Source organism: Cynocephalus volans, chromosome 7, assembly GCF_027409185.1.
Source record: "Cynocephalus volans isolate mCynVol1 chromosome 7, mCynVol1.pri, whole genome shotgun sequence".
NCBI classification, from domain to species: Eukaryota; Metazoa; Chordata; class Mammalia; order Dermoptera; family Cynocephalidae; genus Cynocephalus; species Cynocephalus volans.
This window is the reverse complement of record NC_084466.1, coordinates 106941-133650: the sequence shown is the minus strand read 5'-3', so window position 1 is coordinate 133650 and position 26710 is coordinate 106941. Positions and strand designations below refer to the sequence as shown.

General features: G+C 53.2%; 2 long non-coding RNA genes across 3 annotated transcripts; both read right to left on the bottom strand.

Annotated features, from left to right (window-relative positions):
- Positions 1 to 340: 340 nt before the first annotated feature.
- Positions 341 to 2518, bottom strand: LOC134382816 (uncharacterized). The gene is made up of 3 exons (XR_010024095.1): positions 2401 to 2518; positions 1871 to 2012; positions 341 to 631 (listed from the first exon to the last, which is right to left on the bottom strand). It is a non-coding gene; the product is annotated as an uncharacterized LOC134382816 (long non-coding RNA).
- A 3217-nt stretch (positions 2519 to 5735) lies between these two features.
- On the bottom strand, positions 5736 to 11424 carry LOC134382289 (uncharacterized). 2 transcript variants are annotated; one of them, XR_010024068.1, is made up of 3 exons: positions 11322 to 11424; positions 8818 to 8939; positions 5736 to 8347 (listed from the first exon to the last, which is right to left on the bottom strand). It is a non-coding gene; the product is annotated as an uncharacterized LOC134382289 (long non-coding RNA). The 2 variants fall into 2 exon arrangements; XR_010024067.1 differs by having other exon boundaries at positions 5736 to 8939.
- Positions 11425 to 26710: the final 15286 nt, after the last annotated feature.

The following is a 26710-nucleotide window of genomic DNA, read 5'->3' as shown; positions in this document are numbered from 1 at the left end:
ATGTCATGATGTTGAGTGGAGATGGAGCTGCCTCTGGCAGACTCAGCAGGCACCGAGTTCTGTTTCCTTCCATCCCAATCCCTCCTGCCTCTGTGACCTGTTTTCTCTCCCCTGTGATTCGGGATTCTGGGCCTGCTTCTTCCTGCCAAGGCCAAAGTTTTCAGAGATGCTGCAGCCTGCACTGACCATCCTCACCTGCCCACCCACCCTCGTGTCTCCCATATGCTGTTGCATCTTCCTGCCCCTCTGGCTCCATCACTTTCTTTCCCAACATTACCCACGATCTCTTTCCCAGCTCCTATCACCTGTCTGGGGAGGTCGGCATGCTGTGTCCCCCAGGTTGTCTCCACATGTGGGAATGGAAGCATCTGCTCATGAAGTCCCAGCACAGCTACAACTAATCGGGTGCAAGGTCTGTGACTGCCACAGCGAGGAAGGCTGTCGCCAGTGGCGGGCTTAGTGGATGAGGGGAGCCACTGCAGACCACCTGCCTGCCACTGTTCACCCTGTAAGTGACCTCAGGTTGTGTAAGAAGCTTTCTGCAGACACAAGGTATCCAGGGCTAACGGGGATTGAGGATCCTCATGGGCATGCCAGACGTGTTTCTCACCATGCACAAGTCTGTGGATTCCTAAGAAGAAATTTTAACTGAGTTTGCTGGAAGATGGGTTCATGGTTCATGTTTTGATGACACTAGCAAAGTTGTCATTCCAAACAGCTTACTTTTAAAATAATAAATTATGTGAAACAATGAGCAGAAAAGCCCAGGTCAAAACGTCCCCTTCCCCAGGTCCCTGGTGAAGCTCCTCAGAATCTCTTGATTCGGGGATGTGTCATCAAAGGGATGCACCTGGGGAAGGGAACCGCTCATGAGCTTTCCCCAAATGCTTGACAGTCTCGTAAGGATTTACAGGAGAGACTACAGAGTGTGTTGGGTCCCAATGTATCCATGTCTGCCAGCGCCCCCCATCAAGCCCAGTGGATGGTCACAACCCAGTTATCCACGAGATGCTCCTGACAGAAAGCTACACGTGCGGACACAAGGAGACAGACAGGGAGAGCTTGTGAAGCATTGTTACATCAACCAAAGCTGCAGATATTTAGATGCCAGTTAAGGACGGGTGGAAAAGTAGAGCAGGTGCATCTCACAGCACGACACAGCACAACACAGCACAGTGCAGCACAACAAAGCACAACCCAGCACGGTGCAGTGCAACACAGCACAACACAGCACAGTGCAGCGCAACACAGCATGACACAGCACAGTGCAGCTCAACACACCTGACACAGCACAGTGCAGCGCAACACAGCATGACACAGTACAGTGCAGCACAGCACACATGACACAGCACAGCACAGTGCAGTACAACATAGCACACTGCAGCACAACACAGCACAGTGCTGCACAACACAGCATGACAGAACAGTGCAGTGAAGCACAACACAGCACGACACAGCACGACACAGCACAGCACAGCACAAGGCAGCACAATGCAGCACAGTGCAGCACGATGCAACATGACACAGCACAGCACAGCATGACATAGTACAACACAGCACAGTGCTGTACAGTACAGTGTAATATAATATAGAACAACACAACACAGCACAGCACATGCAATACAGCACAGCATGGGCAGTACAGGACAGGATGATACAATATGGTGCAGTACAACACAGCACAGAACAGTGCCCTACAGTACCACACACAACACAATGCAGGTTTCCCAGTACCCGTGAGGTTCCCCATACAGTGTATATAATATAGTACAGCTTACACAATACAGAATTTATAAGATGATACCACCAAGGTCAAGTGTGTGGATCCCTGGACCATGGGGCATCAGGACAGCCCTGGGCCGAGACTGACCTCTGGGGAAAGGGCCAGGGAGGAGGGCCACCAGCAGCAGTAAACCACAGTCACATGCCTCGCCGTGCCCCACAGGGAGCTCTGGGCCAGGTCCTGCAGTTGCTGCCCATCAGCGGGATGGGTCTGGAGCAGTCGTTGAACCCTGTTTGTAAAGTGGAAACACTTACTTCATTGAATTTTGGTGAGGAATGGATGAGTTAGTTGATAAGAGTTTCCATAAACACTAGGGAGCCTTGCAGGGTGGGTGCTGGGGCTCAAGAAGTCACTGCACCTGCCCCTGCACAGTGAACAGCACCCGTGGCTCACAGAGGCGCCTGCACTGGGCGGTGCCACCAGGACTGTGCCTTCCTCAGTGCCAGGCCCAGGCTGGAGTGAGCGGACCTTCCCCGAGGCGGCTGCCCCGCCAGGAACAAGAGGGCTGCGCTGCTGGCCGTAAGGGCAGAAAGCCCCAGGATCGTGCTGCTGGTGCAGCAAGAATTCACGTTTTCTTGTTTCTATCATTTTAATTTTCCAAGATCCAAGAGACCAACCTAATTGTAATTTGTGTTGTTTTGGTGACTTGGGCTTGAAGATTCCTAATTACACTGTATGACGGTGGTTTGTGAAAGAACGCTGTGCATGAGCTGCCCAGGATGTCCATTCTCACTGACGTAAACAAAACTGAAAACAAACAAACAAACAAGTTCATGGAGATTGCCCACAATTTACACACGTACCCTGTGACCGTATGGAATAACAGGGCCGCATGGCTGAGTGGGCGTCTGTTGTCTGGGGACCTCTGTCCTAAAGCTCTGCGGTGTCCCAGGGCCCTGTGGGGGGCACTGACTACTGAGTGTGGGGCTGTTCTCTGAGAGTCCCAAGTCCACGGCAGAGGGGAAGGGGTGGGCTGTGGTTGTCCTGGGCACTATTAACTCAGGGAGGAGGGGAGGGAGCAGATGGCACCCCCCAGGCCAGGGGCGAGGACACATGCTCCACGCTACAGCTCCCTGGCTTTCTGCAGACCCTTCTCCACATTCCTGGGGGATGCGGCCCTGTCCCCAGCGAGCTGACAACCACGAAGGCACCAGCTGTGGCTCGTGTGGGGTCATTATCAGGGGCCGAGACCTCGGCTCTGGAGAACGGTCCCCATGGGTGGCGGTGGCTCCTCCCCAGGACGCGATGGAAGCTTCTAGGGCACAGTGGAGGCACAATCCTGGGCCTCTGGGGGCTGCGCCTGGAAAGCCTGGAGCTGTCGCCGCGTGGTCCCTCCTCCTCCCAGAGCAGTGCCACGTGGGGAGGCACAGGCGGTGCTTTCACGATTTCGGGGTCACAGGGCAGCTCTGGGGGGTCCTCATGTCCTGCTCTTCCGCTTGCCCAGGGTTGGGCCAAGAGCAGGTGAGCACTCACCTGACAGTGCTGTTCTGACAAGGCTCCCACCCGAGGTCCCGGCGATGCTCAAAGCCACTCTCCAAACATCTTGCTGGAGCCTCGGTGGCCCCAGAGCCACAGCACACCCCGGCGGGCTCTCAGCTCCCTGGCGCTGGGCCTCCCCGGCCCCCGCACAGACACCTGCGGCGGCTGCCCTGCTGCGGGGTCTGACAGCACCGGGCCTCGGGCAGGTCTGCAAACAGGGTTAGGGTGTTGTCTTTACTGTCCCCAGCTCTTCGCTTTTCCTCCTAGTAGGATGAGGGGCACTATCTTGCAACCTGCGTCTGACCAGGCCTGAGGCCCCGGAGCTCCCAGCTGCTACCCTCAGATCCCAAGGCAGGGCCCCTCTCAGATCCCCGCTCACCCAGACATGTCTCCTTTGCCCCACGTGGAAACACCACTTCATGATCTGAGCATCCGGTTACGATGTCAGCTGAGTCCCGCATCGTGTTCCCATGTGTGCACTCTCTCTCTTATAGATTTCTCTGTTGTCTTTACTGCTCACCTCTTTTTATTTCTTATTTCTTACTTCTCATAAATAAGATGCGAAGGACGCAGAAGGGGTGCTCCTGCCGTCCCAAGCAGACCCTGAATCTCCACAGCAAGGAGTTTGGTGCAAGCAGTTTATTGGGGAGGTGGTTCTTGGGTGCTACATGAGAGAGGGGGACTCAGACAGAGAAGGCAGAAAGCCAGTAAACATCGCATTGACAGGGGTTAGCGCTGTGGGTACCTGGGGCTCAGTCCTGCCAGGGGTCCACTGAGAAACTGGGACCCCAGCCCAGCCACATCTGCTGTGCATGGAGGAGAGCAGGGCACTTATCCCCACTCCCACCCCTCCTGGGCTGGGGACCACTTGAGGCCACCAAAGCACATGCCCATCCCACCTGCCCCTCCAAGAAACAAATGCATTTGGTGGCCAAGACATGCCTCAGAGAGAGGGGGGGGGGGGCCTGTCCTCTGTGTCCAGAATGGGCCAGGGGGGGGACCTTCAACAGCAGATCCATTTATGCCCCTTAACATGTCAGGAAGCTAACGTGACTCTGACCTGTCATGGATTCCTTAAGATGGTGACTCCAAACCAAAGCAATCAAATGCATCTCATCCCACGTCATGCGTGGGCTCCTCCAGGGGCTGGCGGGGCCTGCACTTGCATGGTCTGGGTTCCTGATCAGGGAGCTGCGCAGACTGTCCCTCCTGAGTCTGTGGTCACCTGGGGGCCTGCTCCAGGTCACCCTAAAACCACCAGGCATGCTCCAAGACGTGCCTTCCTGCCCTGCACACAGTAGCTCACCCAGAATATTGGGTGATCGAGCTCAGGAGCACAGTAACTCCCTTCTGGGACCTGGGCCATCCAGGATGTCCATGCAGCATCTGTGTCTGCAGGTCAGTGGGACCCTCACCATGTTCCCTGGTGGAAGTTCAATGAAGGGAGAAGGGAACACACCTCCCCACCTGGGCGTGGTGAGCAAACCCATCCCAGCCCTCTCAGTTCCAGGCCTGTGTGTTCAGCTGCCAGGCATAGCCCACACCCTTGCCACTAGCTCAGGAGCCTACAGGACAGCAGCTCTGTCCACAGCACATCCTCCCAGTGGTGCCAGAGCTGTCACTTCTACAGATGGTCCAGGTGATGAACACTGTGGCAGACCCTGTGGACTGCACGGACACACGCCTGCTTTGCAGAGTGGCCTGTGGTCCTGTGTGGTGTAGGTGGGGCCTGGCAGGCAGGCCCTTCTGTGCACCTGTGTTTACAGTGTTCAGACTCTGCTCTCAATGTGTGTTAAGTCCAAGGAGGAGGAAGCCTTGCCCCTCCAGGGAAGGAGGGGTTTTACATGACCAATCTGCTACCCGTGGCTGGTGGTCTCCAGGGAAAACACCTGCCAAAGGTGAGCACAGGCATCTGCTGCTGCAGGCTGGACATGCCCCTGTCCTGGTCAGGTTGGCCTCCCTGCCCTGTGGCTGCACCACTCCTGAACCAACTGCCCAGGCATTGGCAGCATTAACAGCCTCCCTTCACCCCACTGGTGTGGGAGGGAGTCTTGCTCTGGGGCTGGAGGAGGACCACGCACACGGACCCCTACCCTGGACACAGGAGGAGGCTTTTGCTATAGCTTCTTCCCATAGCAACCTGCGGCTCATACAGCGTCTCTTCTGAACAGGCCTCTTTTGTGACTGAGTCTCAGCTCCATCTTCTGTAAACTGAGATGATGGCATTATTCACTTCATGGCTGTTTTGGGAGAACAAATGAGCTAATTCATGCTGAGTGCTTTCAACAGTGAATTCCTGATACATAGCAGGTACTTAAAATCCTGTTTTGGCAAATCATTTAATGATGTGAAAATTGTTGCAATAGGACGTTGAATCTAAACCCATGATACCCACTTGTGAAAAATTCAGCTGTATGCACAGAAAAACAGATAGGAAAAGGAATGCACAAAAGAGCTGACAGAGGTTAAAATATCTGGCATAACTATAGGATTTTTCTTTATTTTTCTATTTTGTTTCATACTCTACATTTTCTGAATTGAACAGTATGATACTTACAATCAGGAAAAAAAAAATACAGAAATACTAGTAAATGCTTTAGAACAGTCAAGTAAAAGGAGGGCTGGAAGATTCACTGACTTTAACAAGCAGATAATCTTTAAAACGCTTTTCAAAAATAAAAACCAGTAAAGTAATGGGGCAGAAAATAAATGAAATAGGATGAAGAGTGTGAGGAAGGGCCAAATGCCTAACTGGAGAGATCCACGGAGCTATGGACACGTGTGAAGCATGTGTACAGACATGCAAACAGTCATTCCTGCGGCACACACATGCAGTGTCCATGTGTTCAAACGTTCACACGTGCAGACACGTATGAGGTACTCAGGGATCACTGCTGATCAGGAATTTTAATTAACAGAAAGAGATGATAAAATCATTTTAATCAATATATTTACATAGATGTAAAATAATTTATATGTTTCTATCTAAAATATTTATATATTTAGATTTAAACAAAGACATAAAATGAAAATACTCTAGAGACATCCATACACAGACATGATCTAGGTATGGTGCAGATATAGACAGAGAGAGAGGGGAGTCTGCTGGGTTCAATTTAGACAGATTTTATGGGGGGAAACAGGAGGCAGGGTCTGCATGGGGAACGGACAGAGGCAGCTGGATGTGCTGGGTGTGAAGACCTGGCAGAGCCCCCAGCAGTTGGCCGGCACCCCTCGCCCAGCAGGGGGCACAGCTACTCCCAGGATCTTGTGGGCTCCTCTGGAAGCCCCTGAGCTAGAGATGGAAGCACCTGAGTGTGAAGAGTCTGGACAGCAAAGGCCAAATGTATGGTTTCTCTGCACTTCATGGGGAGATCATTGAGGCTTCAGGCAGGAGCCTGGGGTGACGAACAGCCATGCAGGCATGGCCAGGCCTCCTGGGCACCCATGCCACAGGGAAGCAGGTCATCCTGTCTAGTCACCAGCTGTCACTGAACTCTCAGTGCTGCAATGCCAGGCAGTGGTCACTCAAGGACAGTGATCTCTCCCTGGCGAGGATGGAGCCAGCCAATGGGGCCAGTATGTGTGAACCACAGCCTGTGCACCAGAAAAGAGGAGTTGCTGGAGGAGGGGCAGGTACTCAGGAGCCATCACCTGCGATGCTGAGCCAGGAGCCCTCACCTATGACACTGAGGAGACACGAGCCCTCACCTGCGATGCTGAGTCAGGAGCCCTCACCCACATCACTGAGTGGTGCCTCTGGGCCAGGATGGCCGTGCCCCCATCTGTGATTTGTAGTGTGGCTATTTAACTGTGAGTAGGTCAATCTGTGAAGCTTGAACATTTTCTTTCTCTTTTTAAAGAAAATAAGGTGAAAATATCTGTCTTTTAGGTTTTTAATTTGTATTCCCCTTTTAGAAAAAATTACTAGAATTTCATACAGTTTTTTAACTTACAGAAAAACCATAAGAAAGGTAGCAGGAACTGATGTGTATTGCATATTTACATGCTGTTTGTGTGTGTGTGTTGGGTGGCCTGTGTGATCACATTTACACAGTAGAAAACATGTAACTTTTAAACAGAACTGGATATTGGTCTCAATATTTTTGTGTAAATGGACATGTGAACTTGAAGAAGTGTACGATTCATTCCTTATTGCCCGTCAGCATGCCCTCCTGACATTACGATCCTGGTGCTTGGGCTGGCCCCGTGGCTCACTCAGGAGAGTGTGGTGCTGATGGTGCCAAGGCCGTGGGTTTGGATCCCATATAGGGATGGTTGGTGCGCTCACTGGCTGAGCATGGTGTAGACAGCACTGAGCCAAGGGTGGCAATCCCCTTACTGGTCAGAAAAAAAAAAGATCCTGGTGCTTCAAAGGAACATACATAGCACTTTAAGTGCTAAAGTGGTTTTTCAGATACTAAGTAAATCACCCAGGTCACCAGTGGAAACAGTATCTGTAATCACCGTCCACCATTTCCTGGGAACCACAGGTTTGTCTCAGCAGAGCTGTTCATGACACAGGGAACGGGGGACTGGTCGTGGACTTGTGAAGCGATTCCCTGAAGTTCTGTGACGGAACAGGGAACTTGGTCGTCCCCTGCCCTGCAGCCTGCCGGGGACCAGGAAGGGAAGGCTCGTGGCAGGATCTCTAGTGTCACTGGCTTTAATCAAGCTCTTTGCTGCCACTGTGCACAGATGGGGAGACACGTGTGAAGGGGAAAGTTTCTCCCCAGAAACTGTTGTCCCAATTCCTGGCCTGCCCTGCCCTTCATGTTCTCATCACTATGGTCGTCCTCTGCTGAGTCTCAAAGCCACTCCTCTTTGCTGGTCTGAAGGCCAATCCTAATCTACTTAAATATGTTCCAGAACTGAAAGAAAAGAGTGGATATATGGGGTGAAAGAAATGAGGATCATAGCAGAGAAATGAAAAATTAAGGAAAGAAATAAAGAATCAAAGAGAAATTCTGGAATTTAAAAGTACAATATTTGAATTAAACAATTCACTAGATGCTTTTAACAGCAGCTGGAGACAGCAGATAAGAGGCCAGGGAACTTGAAGCCAATCTGCAGAAATTGTCCAAACTGAGTAAAAGAGGAAAACACAGGTAAAAATAGAATGAACAGAGCCTGTCAGACCACGATAAGCCATTTAACATACAGAACTGAATACACAGGAGGACAGAGGAGAGACAATGGGGCAGGAAAAAACCCACAACAGGACCAAAATTTCCCTCAGTTGGTGGAAAACATCAAGCCACAGAAGCAAGAAGCTCGGAAAGCTGCAGGAAGACAATGAACAGGCACATGACAGACCCCGTGAGGAAAACCGAAGATGAAAAAGTCCTCAAAGCAGCCAAGGAAAAGATGATTCCAAACCAGGGCTTCAGTGGTGCTGCTGATGCGCGGGACACAAAGCGTCGAGTCCACAAAGCAGCAAAGGAGGAAAGTGAGCACAGAACGCGGTAATGTGACCACAGTCTTCACCATGGAGGAGCCTTGCGGACATTCTCGGATAAACAGGTACAAGGAGAACCTGGAACCCGCTCACTCACCTCGCGAGGACACTGCAGAGCGCTCTTCAGGCTGACGGGCGATGACCAGGATGAAACAGCAGACCAGCGACACCAACCACGACAGGAACCACGGCGTGTGCATGACATTAGTCCTCCACTGTCTGTAATAATTAAGAGTGAGTGTTGTAATCATTAGAACAACTACTAACCAACAGAAAAACTGGTGAAAAGCCCTGAAAAAACAGGGCTCCAAAAAGAAGCAGAATAGAAGGAAAAACAAAAACAGGAACATTTGAAAACCAACAGGAAGATGGAAGATGTAAAATCAACCATAGCAAAGATATAATAAAATGTAAATTACCCAAAGGCTTCAATTATTAGCAGTGATTTTCAGACTGGGTAGCAGATCTCACTACAAAAATCCACTTACACGAAGACACAGGAGGTCAAAAGGAAAAGAACGGGGGAGAATATGCCATGTGCTGTGCACTGAGTGTCCGCGTCCCCACAATTTCTATGTTGAGCACCTAATTTCCAAGGTGACGCTATCAGGAGGTGATTAGGTCGTGACGGTGGAGCTGTCATGAACAGGATAGTGCCCTGTAGTAAGGAACGAGGTCGGATGCTGTCCCTCCCTACTGTGTAAGGACACAGTGAGAAGAGAAGCTGCCCCTCTGCAAACCAGGAAGCAGGTCTTCCTGCAGCGGCTTACGTCCTGCACTCACCAGAGAGCTGCCTCACTGTTGGGCCAATGCCCTGGCAGGGAGCCACTCAATAAAGGGCCATTCTGATTAGGAGGAAGAGGAGAGCGACGTGGTGAAGAGGCAGCCCCTCCCTGGCCCTGAGGTTCCCTGCTCAGGACAGCTGACCTGGCTCAGGCTGCTCCCACCTCTCCAAGAGCCACCCCGGGCCTCTGCTTCTACACTTGGCTCCCTATGTGCCTGTCCCTAGAAATCTTTAACCCAGAACCAAACTGAGATCTCAATAAAGGAAAAAATTTCTATCAAGCAGAAGACAGGCTGTCTTGCTTTTTTCCTGGAAAAACATACCCCAATCCATCTTCCCACGAGCAGTTTCTGCACCCTGTGTGCCCTCCCTCAAAACACGGCCCAGTCCTGTGCACAGCACTGAGACACAGAGGCCATGAGAGTCTGCTAAAAACAGCTCTCAACATTCCCTGCTCTGAACTGGGTGCCCAAGGTGACCTCACTGTGACCTTGGAACACCTCAACTCCCCTCCCGGGCCTCAGTTTCCCCACTTGTAAAAGGATGAGGGTGGACTAGATGCCATCTTATTCTCTGCCCCCAAGTGAGACAAAATCAGAGAGAGCAACATGCATCAAACTCTGGGAGCTCCTGCCGCCCCGCACAGGCAGGGCCCTTCACTGGAGCCTGACAGGGGATTCGTGTTGTGGAGGCAACCTGGGGCAGGTGCATACTGGGGCAAGAAGCTGGGGCTAAATCTCATGAAGAATGATAATCCGGTCCAGGCCCCACGCCTGACCCTTTTGGGGGCCGTTTACACACACTTGGTCCCAGCACCCACTGGAGGACAAGGGCACATTCTTCAAGCAGGACCAACCATGCCGGGCCCCAGGGAGTCCTAGGGTTTGGGGGAGAGTCTCTTGCCCTGACACCCAGCAGGCAGGGCGTGCCACCCCCCCCCATGGTCCCTCCCTCGGGTCTCCTCCCCAGGCCCTGCAGGACCCAGTCCACAAGGGTGGGTTGAGCAAGCACTAGACAGGCCTCTGACCCCTGGCTCCAGTCCAAAGGGAAAGTACAAGGACCAAGGCTTGGGGCCTCCCTCCCGCCGGCCGCAGGGAAGGACAGGTGGGCCGCCTCCACGTGCCCTCACCCAGGGGTCAGGTTAGTTCCTTGATCCTCCACCTCAGCCAGGGACCCCCACCCCACCAGCAAGTCCAGGGCTTCACACTTACGGACGAGTCCAGAACAGAGGCACCTCAGGGGCACGTGGGGAACAGCTCAGCTTGGGAACCCGTAGGGCCCCCCGAAGCCTCGGGGACTTCACGCCCAAGCACTGCTGCCACCCCCAGGAACTCTCTAGGGCCATCCTCACACCTCCAGCACCACCCCTGCCCAGAAGGTCCCCCCGGGTCTGGGGCTGCTCACCCCCACGGCTCTCCCGCTCCTGGGCTTCGATCCCAAGGCCTTCGGGTTGAGACCCTACGAACCGGTGGCCTCACCCCGCTCATCCCCTGACCCCGGCTCCCTGGTCCCTCAACCCCCAGCCCCTCAACCCTCGGCTCCCAGGCTCCCCAGTCCCCCCAACCCCCTGCTCCCTGTCCCCCGACCCCCGGCTCTCAGGCTCCCCAGTCCCCCCAAACCCCCGGCTCCGCAATCCCAACCCCCTCCTCCCTGGCTCCCTAGTCCCCCCGACTCCCGGCTCCCCGGCTCCCCAGTCCCCCCGGCTCCCCAGATCTCCAGTCCCCTCAACCCCCGGCTCCCGGCTCCCCCCGGCCCCCGGCGCCCCCCGACCCCCGGCTCCCGGCTCCCCAGTCCCCCCGATCCCCGGCCCTCCTCACCGGTCGAGGAGTCTCCGCAGACGCCGGGCAGCACAAGCGCCAGCAGCACGAACAGCGGGGCAGCCAAGTCGCCCTCCGCGTTCCGCCTCCAGTCGCCGCCATGGCCGCCGCCGCCGCAAGAACCGCGCTAGGGAGGCCGGGAGACGGCGGCGGCGGGCACGGCGGCACGTGACCCCGGCGTGCACGCTCCCAGCCTGGAGAGGCGCGTCCCGGCGTTGCTAGGATACGGGGGCGTGGCCTGCCAGGAAGGGCGGAGCCTGGTGCGTTTAACCCGGTTCTTTCAAAAAGTTACAAAGTGACAAGGAACTGCATGCTCAGAGTCACACAGTGTCGTCTATTGTGTGAAGGTGAGAAAGGAAAATAAAAAATGATAGATAACGGGTGGAAATGGTAAACTTTATTTATTTATTTTTTATTTTATTTCATTTATTTTTAAAGATGACCGGTAAGGGGATCTTAACCCTTGACCTGGTGTTGTCAGCACCACGCTCTCCCAGGTGAGCCACGGGCCGGCCCCTGTAAACTTCATATTATGTAAATTTTATCACAATTAAGAGAAAAAAATAATTAAGTCACGGGAGAGGGAGCTAATAAAAATACCTGGATGGCAGTTAAAATTGAATCTCAGAGAGCGAGTAGGTTTCACAGGATAAGCATCCTCTGCAATATTCACATAGCTATACACAAAAGTTAACACCAAGGTCAAGGGTTCGGGTTCCGTACTGGCCAGCTGCCAAAAACAAAAATAATAAAAAAACTATATATAAAGAAAGTGTATTAGTCCGTTTCTGTTGGTTATAACAGAATACCTGAAACTGGGTAATTTGCAATGAAACAATATTTATTGCTTGCATTTTCGGAGTCTGGGAAGTCAAGAGTCCAGGGAACAGATCTAGTCAGGGCCTTGTTCATGGTGACTCTGCACAGTGACACAGACTGTCACATGGCAAAATGGCAGAAGCAGAGAGACATTAACCTCCTCACTGGCTCTCCTTTTAAAGCCCTCAGAACTATGCCCATGACCACCGTTAAACCATCAATGGATTAATCCATTTACTAAGGCATGGTCCTCACAGTCTAATCACCTCTTCAAGGCCCCACCTTTCAATGACCATAATAGGATCTCCCACCCTCTGAACACTGTTGGTGGGGAATAAGCCTCAATGAACTTTGAGGGGACATCCAATCCACAGCAGAAAGTGTTCACTATTCATCTGAAATTCCAGTTCAAGTGGTCACCAGTCCCGTATTTTGTCTGGCAACCCTACCCCACTTTTACAACAAATATTTAAACAAATGACAAAATAATTTCAAATGATAGTGCAAAAACAGGGTGATGGGGCTGGCCCATGGCTCACTTAGAAGAGTGTGGTGCTGATAACACCAAGGCGGCCATGGGTTCGGATCCCTATATAGGGATGGCTGATTAGCTCACTTGGGAGAGCGTGGTGCTGACAACACCAAGTCAAGGGTTAAGATCCCCTTACCGGTCATCTTTAAAACAACAACAACAAAAAAAACACACAAAAAAACAGGGTGATGTACCTTCGTGACCTTGGATTGGACAATGGTTTCTTAGATAACACCCCAGAAGCACAAGCAACAAATAAAAAAATAAACTGGACTTCATCAAAGTTATAAATTTTTGTCCTTCACAAGTTGAATTTGTGAAAACCAATTCATAGAATGAGAGAAAATATTTGCAAATCCTATATCTGATAAGGGACTTATATCTAGAATATATAAAGAACACTTACAAGTCAATAATAAAGACAACCCGATTAAAAAATGGACAAAGGATCTGAACACACATTTTGTCAAAGAAGATATAGGAATAGTCTGTAAGCTCCTGAGAAGATGTTCAGCGTCACTGGCCATCAGGGAAATGCAAATCAAAACCTCAGCGAGACACCACTTCACACCACTTCACAGCACACACTGAAGCACAGAGAAGTTAAGTTACTTGACGAGGGTCACACAGCAGCAAAACCAAGACTCAGACTCGGTCAGTCTGGCCCCACAGCGTGTTGCCTCCGCCTTCTCCGTGCTCTGCTCAGAGCGCCCGGCTGGCCCCTTACTCCTCAGCCAGCGTCCTTTGGTCGTAACCCTCCCTGTGCACAGCATGAGTTTTAACCCTGGAGTCAGCCCCACCCAAGCCCCATCTCCATCTCTGCTACTTACTAGCTGTGTAATCTTGGTCAAGTTATTCATTAGGTCTAGTCCTCAGTTTCCTCATCTGTAAGATAGGCTTAATTCTATTTCACAGACTTGCTGTGAGAATTAGTTGAGCTGATGTGGGTAAAATGCCTGACGTGTAGTAGGCACTCAATACCAGTCCTATTAGGTGTCTCATTACATATTGTTCATCTCTGAGACCCATAAGCCAGCACAGGGGGAGGGTTACTGGCAGGCAAATGTTTTGTGTGTAGATTTATCTTTTCTGGGGACAGAGTCCATAGCTTTTACCATATAGAAAGACTGTGAGGCCAGATGCTGGCAAGCGTGTGGAGCAACTGCATCTACAGTACTGTGACATGTGGGATGTAAATGGCACAACTGCTTCAGAAAAACATTTGACAGTTTTCTGTAAACTGCATTTCACTCCTAGGAATTTACCCATGAGGAATAAAATCATGTCCACAAAAGGACTTGAAGAAGAATGCTAATAGCTGCTTTATTCATAAAAGTAGAAACTGGGAACAGCTCAGGTGTCTATCAATAGGAAAAAGACAGACAAGTTGCGTGTAGCCATATAGTGGCACAGGACTCACCAACACGCTGAGCCGGTGGCCTGTGGCCCCGCTGCTCCTGTCGGAGGCTGAGGGTCACTGGAGCCAGGAGTTCTGGGCTGCAGGGCGCTATGCCATCGGGCAACCACACTAGGTGACCTCCTCGGAGCAGGGACCACCCAGTTGACCAAAGAGGGGTGACCCGGCCCGGGTCAGAAGCAAAGCAGGTCAGAACTCCTGGGCACCCATGAATAGCCACTGCACTCCAGCCCAGGCAATACAGGTGACCCCTCTCTAAGAAAACACAAAACACAGAAAAAGCACCTCCCCACCCCAAAAAAAGGTGATTAGAAGAAAATTTACACAGAAGACTATATACTGCAATATTCCATTTACATGAAATTCTAGAACAGCTAGAAGACAAAACTAGTCCACGGTATAGAAAAAGATCAGAGCAGCGGTTGCTTCTGGGCAGTGGGTAGAAGACGAAGGGTCGCCATGAAGGAACTTTCTGGGGTAATGAAAATGTTCTATATCTTGGTAATAGATTGAGTCACACAGGTCAAATTCAGTGATGACGCACTCAAATTTGTGCATTTTGTGCTTTTTTAAAGAAAGAATTATCTGAATGTTAATTAATTAATTTATTTATTTTCGGTAGGTAGCTGGCTGGTACAGGGATCCAAACCCTGGATTTACTTCATTAAAGCAAAAAAAAATATGGCAGTTAATTTATTTTTATTATTATTTTTCTGTTCTAAGATGTTGGGTGGGGTGAGGGAAGTGGGACAGGCCTGGCTCACAGGTGGCTCCTTCGCTGGCCTGGCTGTGGAGGGCAGGGGGGCCTGGCTGGGACCCACAGGACCACAGCTCAGGAGCCCGGGGGGCGTCTGCAGCCGGCTGGGTCATCACTGGGCTACATGCGGACCCAGAAAAAGTTTTGTAAGCAGAGGATAGGATGTGAGAAACTCTGACATATCCTCCACATTTTTAAGCTTCTTTTCTGTATCTTTCATTTTAGGTGCTTATCTGAATGTCGCTGTGGGTCGTTTCCTCTGAGTGTCTGCTTTGCTGACCCTAACCCTTTAAACTTGCTTAATCGACTGTTAAACCCTTTCATTGAGTTCTAAATTTCTATGACTTCATTTTTCATTTTTAGAAATTCTGTTTGTTTTTCAAATTACCTTGGCCACATTTTTGCAGTCTTCTCTTCTCTGGGGATGTTTATTAGCTCGTCTCTTCCTTAACAGAGCAAGCCTCGTTCTTGATAATGTGTGTCCTCGGACCACATCGGCTGACGTCTGGACGAGTGTTTCTGTTATCGGTGGTTCTGGTTTGTCCTCACGCTGACTTGTTCCCACGTGTACTCGACAGTGCCACGCTGTGCTTGAGGAATTACCTGTGGGACACTCAGAATAAAGGTGGCTCTCTCCAGGGAGGATTTGTGTTTGCTTCTGCCAAGGGTCTCCTAGAACACTACTGACCTGAGCTAGTGTGGAAGCAAATTCACAGTCTGAGGTCTCTTGGCCCCGGCAGGGACAGGAATTCAGGCTGCAAATATGCAGGAGGACTGAGTGTGTTCACAATTTCCAAGAAGCCTGCACCCCACATGACCACCAACTTGTGGGACGGACAGATCCTGGAGTGTCAGTGTGGGGCAGGGTTGACTTCTGGTCTGCTCCTTCCTTCTTACCCGGTGGTGTAGACCTTCAGGGCCCTCGCTTCCTATCGGGAGGCCCCCGGCTTTGCAAAGCTGCCGTGCCCTGAGTGCAAGGTGGCTGGGACAAGAAAACACTCTCGGGGCAGGAGCCGCTTCCTGGACTGCTGCGGTCTGGCTTCTTTCAGATTTTGTCCTGGTCACTCTCGACTATCTGTCAACTTCTCAGTGCTTTTAAGATTTAAAAAATATTTTATCCAGCCATTTTAGCTGTTTTCAGTAGGATTGTTCATCCCGAGAGTTTAGCCTGCCATATTCCCTAAAAACAGAACTCATCCTCCCCTACTTCTCAAATTTGTCTTCAACCACCCCCCAAAACAGTTCAAATCTCACATGTGGGCGTAAGAAATTTTGTCCCAAATTTAGTGCCTTATTTTAAAGCTGCTGTCTTCCCTGTGTCTAAAAATGCCTTGAGGCTGAGAAGTTCCCCAGGGTGACAGGGCACCAGCTGGGAGGCCAAGGGGCCTGGAGCCCTTGCAGCCCAAAGCTAATGTGACATGTGTCAGCGGAGATCAGCCAAAATGGGACAAAGGAAAGTGGTCAAAGTGACGAATCACACCACAGCCTCTGTGGTAGGGTGACAGGTGACAGGGGTTTTCCTGCCTTTCTAATACTCCAATGTTTCTTCCAGCTTTACTTGTTTAATGGATATGTGTCATACTAATATTAAAAACATGAAGACAAAAAGCAAAAATGAATTCATAGCAGCAAAGAAAAGGCCCCGCCAGCCAGCAGCCTCAAACTCTAATTCCAGTGGACAAGTTTGAGCAGGTCCTTTTGCAGCTCCACTGGTGACCAGAGGCCGGACTCCTGTGACAGATGGGGGAGCTTGTGGGTTTGGGTTGGCAGGGGATCAGAGGACAGAGTGTTGTGTCATGCACAATCCAAGGTGGCACATGCCGAGCAGAGCAGAGTCACTCTGTTCACTCTCTGCTCTGAGCTCCGAGTAGTCCAGGAGTCCGGGGTGCACTCGGCAGATGCGGTGGGAGGGAAAACGTGGGGCCTGGGAGCTGAGTTCCAGTCGAGGCTGGCTCTGCCCAGGACATCCGGTTTCCATCACCAATGCCTGTCACTCCTCCAGGAGAGGCGACAGGGAGAGGGCAGAGAGGCTGCTCCCTCCACAGGACCAGGGAGTGAGCTGGGAGAAGGGACAGTTTCCCTGAGAAGTTCTGGAAAGGTCTCCTTTCCACTGTCCCCTTCCTAAGCCCCAGAGCTGAGAATCCTCCCTCCTTCTGCCCTGTCCTTTCCCCAGCACGTGTTTATTGAATGTCTCTGCACTGATGGGCAGGGTGGGGGAGGCGGGAGGCCAGGAAGGGGGACCAAGCCTGTGCAGACCCTCCGGTGCTGAGTGTCTGTCTGTCCTTCAGTCTCAGAGCCCTGGAAAGCCACTGCCATGTTGTTAGCAGAGAGAGACAGAGACAGAGACAGAGAGAGACAGACAGACAACGACAGAGACAGAGAAAGACAGAGACACACACATACTCAGAGACAGAGATACAGAGACAGAGAAACCCCACATGTGGGGGTCACTGAGCATCGCCTTTCCGGGGCTTTTTCTGGGGTGGGGACCAGGCAGATGCCTGCCCTGGGGAAGGGGCAGCTGGTAGGAGGTGGGAGCAGGCTGGGCCTGAGATGGGGGTGCAGCCTGGGTCTCAGCCCCTTCACCTCCTCTCTGTCATCACAGCCTTGGGGCTGGCAGGGACAGTCATTAGAAGTGGAATGTTTTCTGCAGAAAACCCAAGAAGACCTCTGGGGAAGGAGAGTCTGTGCTGTGCTGGCGTTTCCTCCAGTGTCACTCACTGACTCGGGAATGTGAGAGGGTGGCCGAGCCTTGGAGGCACCTGCCTTCCAGCCTACCTGACCAGCCTCTGCCCGAGGCCTGGCGTTCTGGGCATGGGTGGGGGAGGGGAGGCCCTGAAGGGACATGGGAGGGGAGGGAGGCCTGCAGCTGTCCCAGAGCCCACCCCTGCCTCCATTTTTATATCAGTGCCTGCTCACGTCCGACTCATTAGATAAGCCATGGCTTCCACCCAGTGGGGAGACACCTGACAGCACATGATGAAGACCGAGGGAATCATTCATGAGTCTGGACAGGAATTATAAAGCCATTCTGCTCTTATTAGGGCTCCTCACCTGTTTCATTGCCAGGCGCTTGTGCAGCTCCAGGCGAGGTGTGAGGCCTTGCAGGGAGGGGAGTGGACCAGGGCGACACCAGGGCCCTGGCACTGGGCAGGGACAGCTGCAGGCAGGGCTGGGAAGCCATGCTAATGGGCACTTATACGGGACACCTGCAGAACAGGCTCCCAGACGTGCACCCCGGGGCTGGAGAGCCACCAATCTCTGAGCCCCACTCTCCTCATTGGTGACGGGTGATGTGCTGGGTTTGCAGTTTGCAGGACCAGCAGCCTGGCCAGAGAGGTCAGGGCCCACGTCGGCTTTGCAGAGGAGCTGGCAGGCACAGTTCTCCCAGGGGCGTCTTGAGCAGACCCCTCCCCACATGCCTTCCAGAGAGTTAGTGCTGCCCGTTCTTTGGTCTGAGATGGGCACAGAAGCCTTTCAGGGTCACTGAGAGCGGTCAAGGGCAAGAGGTGCTCTGCTGTGTCCCTTAGTCAAAGCTTCGAGCTCCTCCAGAGTTCAGCCCCTTTACCTAGCAAAAGAAGACACTGGGAAATCTCCAAGATGATGGCCACTGTCCTCCAAGGCTCTGTGTACGGTTCAGCCACTTGGATGTTGGGTGCCTACACAGCAGAGGCTGCTCTGGCCCTGAGTGGAGATGTTGACAAGGTGAGCACTGACTATGTTAATCTCGTTGCCCTGGAGGGTCTCAGAAGAGGAGAGGAACTCAGGGGGAGCTGGGAGCCACGCACCACCCTTCTTCCTGTCTGCTCTGTGGAAGGATGGATGGCCAGAGGTGACCTGTGCCCTGAGTCCCCAGGATGCACTCAGCATTGTGCTCTCCCAACTCCTGGGCCTGCTGGAGAAGAGCCAACAGCAGGTGTGGTCTGTCCTCAGGAAGACCCACGTTCAGAGCAAGATGCTGGGGACCCAGCCCACATGCTGGGGCAGAGGGCCCGAGGTCATGTCTATGGCCACTGCCGGCACGGGCCTCTCCTTTCTGAAGACTCCGGGGTGGGCAGCTGTCCTCTCCTTCACACACTCTGCCTGACTCTAGAAGGAAGCAGAGGGACACTGACAATTGGCCTGTTCTTTTTTCTCCCTCTTCTTGGGCACCCAAACATTGCTTGTGGCTCTGGTGGGCACCTACCGTAGGAGAGAGACAAGAGCCTCCAGGCCTGCTGGGAAGAACCCAGAGCCAGACAGGCTCAGGCCAGCCAGGCCAGAGCTGTCCCCTCCTCCCATCCCCTTGCCCCTCCTCGTGGACACTGTCTCTCAGTGCTCAGGTGCCAGCTCCAGACAGGCCAGGGAGCTCAGTCCACACCGTGCCCTCCAACGTTCCCGGGCAGGCCTCCGACTGTCTTGCCTCTACTGAACACGTGCATGTTGCTTGTGTGGGGAAGAAGACGGCCTTGCCTGGAACTGCTTGGACACTCTCCTTTGGGCTCCAAATCCCTGACTTGGGTCTTGTTACTCTCAGGTGCTCCTTGAGAGCAGTGACCAAGTTTCTTATCATGAGGCTGTGGGAGCCTGCACAGTGGGTCTCATGGCATTACTGCCCATCATGAACTGGGTCCAGGGCTCTTTCTTCTGTGGCCAGGTACTTAAGGAGCCATCTGCTCAGGAGAAGAGTGAGAAATATTCCCATTTAGCAGATGTGAACAGTGAGGCTGACTACCCATGATGAAGTCACAGGCTGCTGCTGTGTCAAGGAGCCTGGGTCGCTAGCCTGCTGCTTTCTCCTGAGACATGGAAGGCTAGGGGGGTTCTGGTGGTGGGAAGGTGGGCAGGTCTGGGGCAGGTTCCCTCCTGGGAGAGTGATAAAAGGGGACATTTCGCCCTAGATCCCCCCATGAGATCAGCGTTGGGTATATCTCCACCTTCCTCAAGCAGGTTTCCAGCTTTTCTCTCCTCCAAGTGGCCTCCTGCTGTTCTGGTTCATGCACGCAGGCCTGCCTGGTCAGCAGAAGCACAGGGCTGGTCAGAGCCAGGGCGTGAAGGAGGCTGTGGGCTGCCGGGCGCCTGGGCTGGGTTCCCCCAAAAGCTGGGCCACATGCCCGCCATTACCTGTGGCAGGCTCATCCTCTCGATGTCGGGGCTGTGGGCATGCCCAGGTGCTGGGCCAGGCTTGGGGGCAGTGGGATTGCCAAGGCCAGGCTCAGTTTTCCCTGTCCTTGCATGCCCAAGGTCTGCAGCCTGCCTGCTGATTTGTGTATCTTATTAGGTCCCAGGGACTCCTGCGGCCCGGGTGAGCCTCAGGGATGGGGTCCACCCCACTCTGCAGAGGGACCTTATCCCTGAACCTGGACTATGCTGGGGGGGTCTCAGCCTGGCTGAGAGAGACCAGGCCACTGTTGCCTCCAGAAAAAATGAGGAAGGGCCTTCCCTGGGTGTAATCCCTGCCCTTGAGCCCACCCGTCCCCTCCTGCACCCCGCACCTCTCTGTTCTGTGAATTTGCCCAGTTTGTGGTGGGGGTGGGGGCTGAATTGTTCTCTCCCCTTGGCAACCCGCGGCATGTTTACCAGGATGGGCAGCTCCTAACTCAACAGGGAGGGTTAAGCTGGTGATGGGCACACTGGCCCTGGAGGGGTGGGTGGGGATCCATGCAGGGCAGAGCCACCTCGTCCCCCTCGCAGGGCCCCATTCAGCTGAGCTTTGGGCTGGAGGAACACGCTCCTTTCTCCTCATCCAGCCGAACTGTGTAATGGTGGTTCCACCGTGTGTGTGCACATGTGTGTGATGGGAACTCCAGGCATCTTCAGGCAGGAGACCCCTTCACTCGCCACAGTCACAGGACGGAGGAACCCCTGCCCAGGGCTCGGAGCTGGAGCTGACTCCACAGAGGCAGGTGGGGCAGTTCTGCGCCACCTTGGTGCCCACCTCCCCGCACTTCCGAGCCCAGGCCAGGCCTAGAGAGCAGGGCTGATGGGGTTCACCCTTATTTAATCCTGTGTGACTCCTGAGCAGCGGCAGGCCACCCGCATGCCCTCCACACCTCCTCTCCACGGCTCCATGGCAGGGATGGCCCTGCCATGACTAGTGCTCCCCCTGGGGCCTTGGCTTCAGCTGCAAAGCAAGGAGAACCTTAGGCATCTCCAGGGTCCCTCTTTGCCCCCAGCTCTGAAATCCTGCCTGCAGTCGCCAATCCATAGCTGATCCTGGGCCTCTCTTGTGTGCCAGGGCTGTTCCATTTGAACTATGCTGCTTGAGGGACTCCAGTCTCGGGCCATGTCTATGTTTTCATTGTGAAAAAGAGCCAGTTGCAAAAAACTTCTCCCCCATGGCATGGACAGGGTAGAAGGTAGTAAATGAGAGAAGAGCCAACCTTGACAAGAGCTATACCCAGGAACTGGGGTGGGAGGGAGGGTGGGGAGAGGGGCTGGGGCCAGGCACCCTCCTGGTGGAGGTGACCCAGACACTACTTCTGAAAGGCCAGAGACTTCCGACATTCACCTCAGGACTGGGTTCTGTGATGTTCAGACATCCCATTCCTCCAATCTTTTGGTTAAGCCTGCCCTGCCACTAAGGGCCCTCCCTCAAATGGCTTGCCCCAGGCCCCCCTTGGCCTGCCCTCCCACTAAGAGTGTCCCTGGCCTTTCCTGGCCTACCACTATGGGCTGCCCTGGCCAGATCTGCTGCTAAGGACCCCACTGCCACTAAGAGCAGGCCTGTCCAGGCCTACACAAGAGACCCACTGGCCTGGCCTACCTCAGGGCCCCTGTTTTAGTCCATTTTGTGTTGCTATAACAGAATACTTGGAACTGGGTAATTTATAAAGAAAAATGAAATTGATTGCTTATAGTTTCTGAGGCTAGGAAGTACAAAGTCCATCTGGTGGTGGCAACAGTGACCCGGGGGTCTCACATTGCAAGATGCTGGAAGCAGAGAAAGCAGAGACAGACAGACTCCCACGTGCTCTTCTTTTAAAGCCCTCAGAGCCATACACCTGACCACCATTTTTAATCAATACAATTGGGCATGGTCTGCCCCTGGCCCCCCCAAGTTCATGTCCTTTTCACATGCAAATACAGTCATTTCATCCCCACAGTCTTAACTTGTTTCAACTCAAGAGTCTAAAGTTCAACGGCCCATCTGTGAAATCAATATAATTTATCTATTTCCAAGATACAATGGTAGGACAAACATAGGGTACATAGTCCCTTTCCAAAAGGGACACATAGGCCAAAAGAAAGGGGTATTGGGTTCTGAGCAAATCCAAAATCCAGCAAGGCAGGCATTAAATCTCAAAGACAGTGAATCATCTACCTTGAGTCCATGTTCCTTGTCCTCTGCATGCTGGTGTGGGGGTTGGGTCCCTAAGTCCTCGGGCAGCTCTGCTCCTATGGCTTTCCTGCCTGCAGGCCACACTTCAGCAATCCCAGGCTGTCATTCCACTCTGTAGCTCCACAGGTCTGGGGTCTCCATGGCAGTCCTGCTCTCATGGCCCCACTGGACATGGTGCTGATGGAGTTTCTCTGCTGCAACTCCGACCCCACGTTTCCACTTGGCATTGCTCTAGCAAAGACTGTCTGCAGTGACTCTGTCCCGGTGACAGATCTCTCCCTGGGCCCCCAGACTTTTCCATACATCCTTTGAAATCTGGGTGGAGGCTCCCAAGCCTTCTGAGCTCAGGCATTCTGTGAACCTGAAGACCTAACACCACATGAACCCCACCAAGGCTTCTGGCTTGTATTTTCCAAAGCTGTGGGTCCAGCCACACCTGGGGTCAATTTAGCCACAGCTGGAGCAGTGAAAGCAGCTAGGGTGCTGGTGCTAGAAGCAGTTTCCCAAGGTGGCCCTGAGCAGTGAGCCCGTGGAGGGCCCCTCAAGCCAGTTCCCCCAGACAATTCTGTCTCCCTAGGCCTCTGGGCTTGTAATGGAAGAGGTGGCCCCAGAGCCTTCTGCAATGCCTTCAGGGCCTTTTTCTCCTTCTCTTGATAATCCCATTCTTTTGTGTTAATCTTCTTAGTACCATTGAATTTTCCTTCTGAAAATGCTCTCTTCTGGGCTGCAAATTTTCCAAATCATTACCCTCTGCTTCCCTTTTAAGTTCTGGCTTTATGTCACGCCTTTGCTGCCATAACTCAGAGCAGGCTCTTACAAGTAGCCATGCAGCTCCCTTATGCTTTGCTGCTTAGAAATTTCTTCCACCAAATACTATGGTTCACAAGTCCTAAGTTCCAACTTCCACACAGTCCTAGGGCATGGACACAATGCCACCAAGTTCTTTGCCAGTTCACAGCAAGGGTGATCTTTGCCCCAGTTTCCAATAAACTCCTTATTTCTATCAGAGACCTCCTTTGAATGGTCCTTACTGTCCATATTTCCATAGGCATTCTGCCCACCACCGTTTAAACAGTCTCTAATACATTCCAAATATTCCCTCCTATTTTTGTCTTCTTCTGAGTCCTCCAACTCCTCCGAACTCTGAACACCCAGTTCTGAAGCCATTTCCACATTTTCAAGTGTCTGTTACAAGCAACAGCCCACTCCTGGTACCAATTTTCTGTGGCTATAACAGAATATTTGGCACTAAGGGCCTCCATGGCCACGTTTACTATTCTGGGCCCCCTTGCTGCTAACAGCCCCCTTCTGCTAAGGGCCTCCCTGGCCTGGCCTGGCACTAAGAGGCCCAGTGGCCTTGCCTGTCCCTAGGATCCCCTGCCCTGGCCTGCGACTAGGGACCCTATAGGATGGGCTAGCCTGCCATTACGGCTCCCCTGGCCCGACAGGCCTACTCCAAGTGCCCCCAAACCTGGCATGGCCTGCTTATAGGGAAGCCTTGGACCTGCCTGGCCTGCCCCAAGAGCTTCCCTAGCCTGGCCTGGGCTGTCACTAAGACACTGCTGGCCTGGCCCAGCCTGGTTCAGAGCCAAGGACCCCCTGCTCTCTCCTGGGCTGTCCCAAGGGAACTGTTGGCCTGTCCTGGCCTGGCACTTTGGGCCACTTCTGTCCTGGCCTGATATGCCACTAAGGGAACCCAAGGCCTGCGCTGACCCTAGGGCCCCTGTGCACTCGCCTGCCACTAAGGGCTGCCCTGGCTCCTAGGCTGCAAAGGGCTTCCTACGGCTATGGGCCAACCTGGCCTGGCCTGCCCAAGAAACCCATTGGTTGTTTTGCCATATGGCCACCATTAACTAGTCTGCCCCTAGCAGGCCACAGACATAAGGGCCACCCTACCAATAAGGGCACCACTGCCACTAAGTGCCCCACTTGACTGGCCTGTCCATGGGCCACCTTGGCCTATCTTGGTGCTAAGAGCCCCTCTGCTTGCCTCTTAGTGATCACCTGCTATGGCTTGCCCTGCCAATAGGGGCCCTCTTTGAATGGCCTGGTCCATGGTCCTCTTGGCCTGCTTACTGCTATGGCCACACTGGCCTTGCCTGCCTGAGTGTAAGAGACCCCCTGGACTGGCATGGCCTGACCTGGGAGTCTCCTACAGGCAGGCTAGGTCAAGCTGGGACAGACCTGAGACAGGCCCAACCAGTGGGACTCTTCTCTACACCTGGTCAGGCTCACACATAGTGGCAGTGGGGCCCTTAGCAGGCCTGGCCACTGACCATTAGTGGCAGGCCAGGAAAGTCCCGGGGCACCCTTAGCGGCAGGACAGGCCAAGTGAGGCCAGGGTGTCTCTTAGAGGCAGGCCAGCCTGGGGGTGCCCGGGGGGGCCTTTCTTTCTTTCTTGGGGGCCCAATGGGAGGTCAGGCCAGGGCCTCCTGCCTGTTAGTGGCAGGGCAGGCCAGGAGGGACATAGGTGGGCTAGAAGAAAGAAGGAAACATAGAAAGAAAGGAGAGAGAGAGAGAAAGAGAGAGAGAGAAACAAACCCCAAAGGAAGGAAGGAAGGAAGGAAGGAAGGAAGGAAGGAAACAAAGAAAGAGCCCCCAAAGAAAAAAATGAAGAAGGAAGGATGCAAGGAAGGAAAGAAAGAAAGAAAAGGCAGGCAGGAAGGAAAGAAGGAAGAAAGAGCCCCCTAGTCCCCCCTGGCCTGGACTGACCTGTCTCTAAGTAGCCCCCTGTTCTGGCCTGTCCTAGCCTGGCCTTCCAGTAAGGGCTCTCCTGGCCTGCTGTCCCCTAGGACTCCCAAGAAGGAAAGAAAGAGAAAGAAAGAGAGAAAGGAAAGAAAGAAAAGGAAGGAAGGAAAGAAGGAAGGAAGGAAAGAGAGAGAGAAAGAGAGAAAGAGACAGAGAAAGTAAGAGAGAGAGAGAGAAAGGAAAGAAAGGAACAAAGGGGAAAAAAGGAAGGAAAGAAAGAAAGAGCCCCAAAATAAATAAAGAAAGAAAGAAGGAAACAGGGGAGGGGAAGGGAGAGATAAGGGAATGTTAAAGGAAGGTTAAGGGAGGGATAAGGGACGGTTATCAAAGGTTAGTGAAGGTTTGAGAAGGTTAGTGAAGGTTAGGGAAGTGAGGAGGGAGGGAGGGAGGAAGAAAAAGAAAGAAAGAGCCCCTGTGGGGTCCCCTTGGCCTGGCCTGCTCTTCCTCTAAGAGAGCCCCTGGCCTCACCTGTCCTGCCACTAACGGCACCTCTGGCATTTCCTGGCCTGCCACTAAGGGCTTCCCTGGCCAGGCCTTTTGATGGCCCCATTGCCACTAAGGGTGGGCCTAGCCAGGCCTGCTCCAGAGACCCACTGCCTCAGACCCACCCTGGCCTGGCCTGGCCTATCCTTAGGCTCCTGCATGCCTGACCTGACCTGGCACTATGGGCCTGTCTGGCCCAGCCTGGCCCAGAGCCAGGGACCACCCTGGCCTGTCCTGGGTTGTCCCCAGTGTTTTTCTGGCCTGTCCTGGCCCAGCACTATGGGCCACCTTTGTCCTGGCCTGGTGCTACGGGCACCCCTGCCGTAGGCCTTGCCTTCCATTAAGTGCTCCCATGGCCTGACCGGAACCAAGGTCCCCTGTGCCCTCTCCTGCCACTAAGCACTGCCCTGGCTCCTAGGCGGACAAGGGTCTCCTACTGCTATGGGCCAGCCTGGCTTGGCCTGCCCACAGAACCCACTGGTTGTTCTGCCATATGGCCACCCTTTACTAGTCTGCCCCTAGCAGACCACAGCCATCAGGGCCACCCTGCCACTAAGAGTCCCTCTTGACTGGCCAGTCTCTGGGCCACTTTGGCCTGTCTTGGTGCTAAGAGCCCCTCGGCTTGCCTCTAAGTGATCACCTGCTATGGCTTGCCCTGCCCATAAGGGCCCTCTTTGAACGGCCTGGCCCATGGTCCTCTTGGCCTGCTTACTGCTATGGCCACACTGGCCTTGCCTGCCTGCATGTAAGAGACCCCCTAGACTGGCATGGCCTGACCTAGGGGTCTCTTACAGGCAGGCCAGGTCAGGCCAGGACAGACCTGAGACAGGCCCAACCAGTGGGTCTCTTCTCTACACCTGGTCAGGCTCATCCATAGTGGCAGTGGGGCCCTTAGCAGGCCTGGCCAGGGACTGTTAGTGGCAGGCCAGGAAAGTCCCGGGGCACCCTTAGCGGCAGGACAGGCCAAGTGAGGCCAGGGTGTCTCTTAGAGGCAGGCCAGCCTGGGGGTGCCCTTGGGGGGGTCTTTCTTTCTTTCTTGGGGGCCCAATGGGAGGTCAGGCCAGGGCCTCCTGCCTGTTAGTGGCAGGGCAGGCCAGGAGCGACATAGGTGGGCTAGAAGAAAGAAGGAAACATTAAGAGAAAGAGAGAGAGAGAGAAACAAACCCCGAAGAAAGAAGGAAGGAAGGAAGGAAGGAAGGAAGGAAGGAAGGAAACAAAGAAAGAGCCCCGAAAGAAAAAAATGAAGAAGGAAGGATGCAAGGAAGGAAAGAAAGAAAGAAAAGGCAGGCAGGAAGGAAGGAAGGAAGAAAGA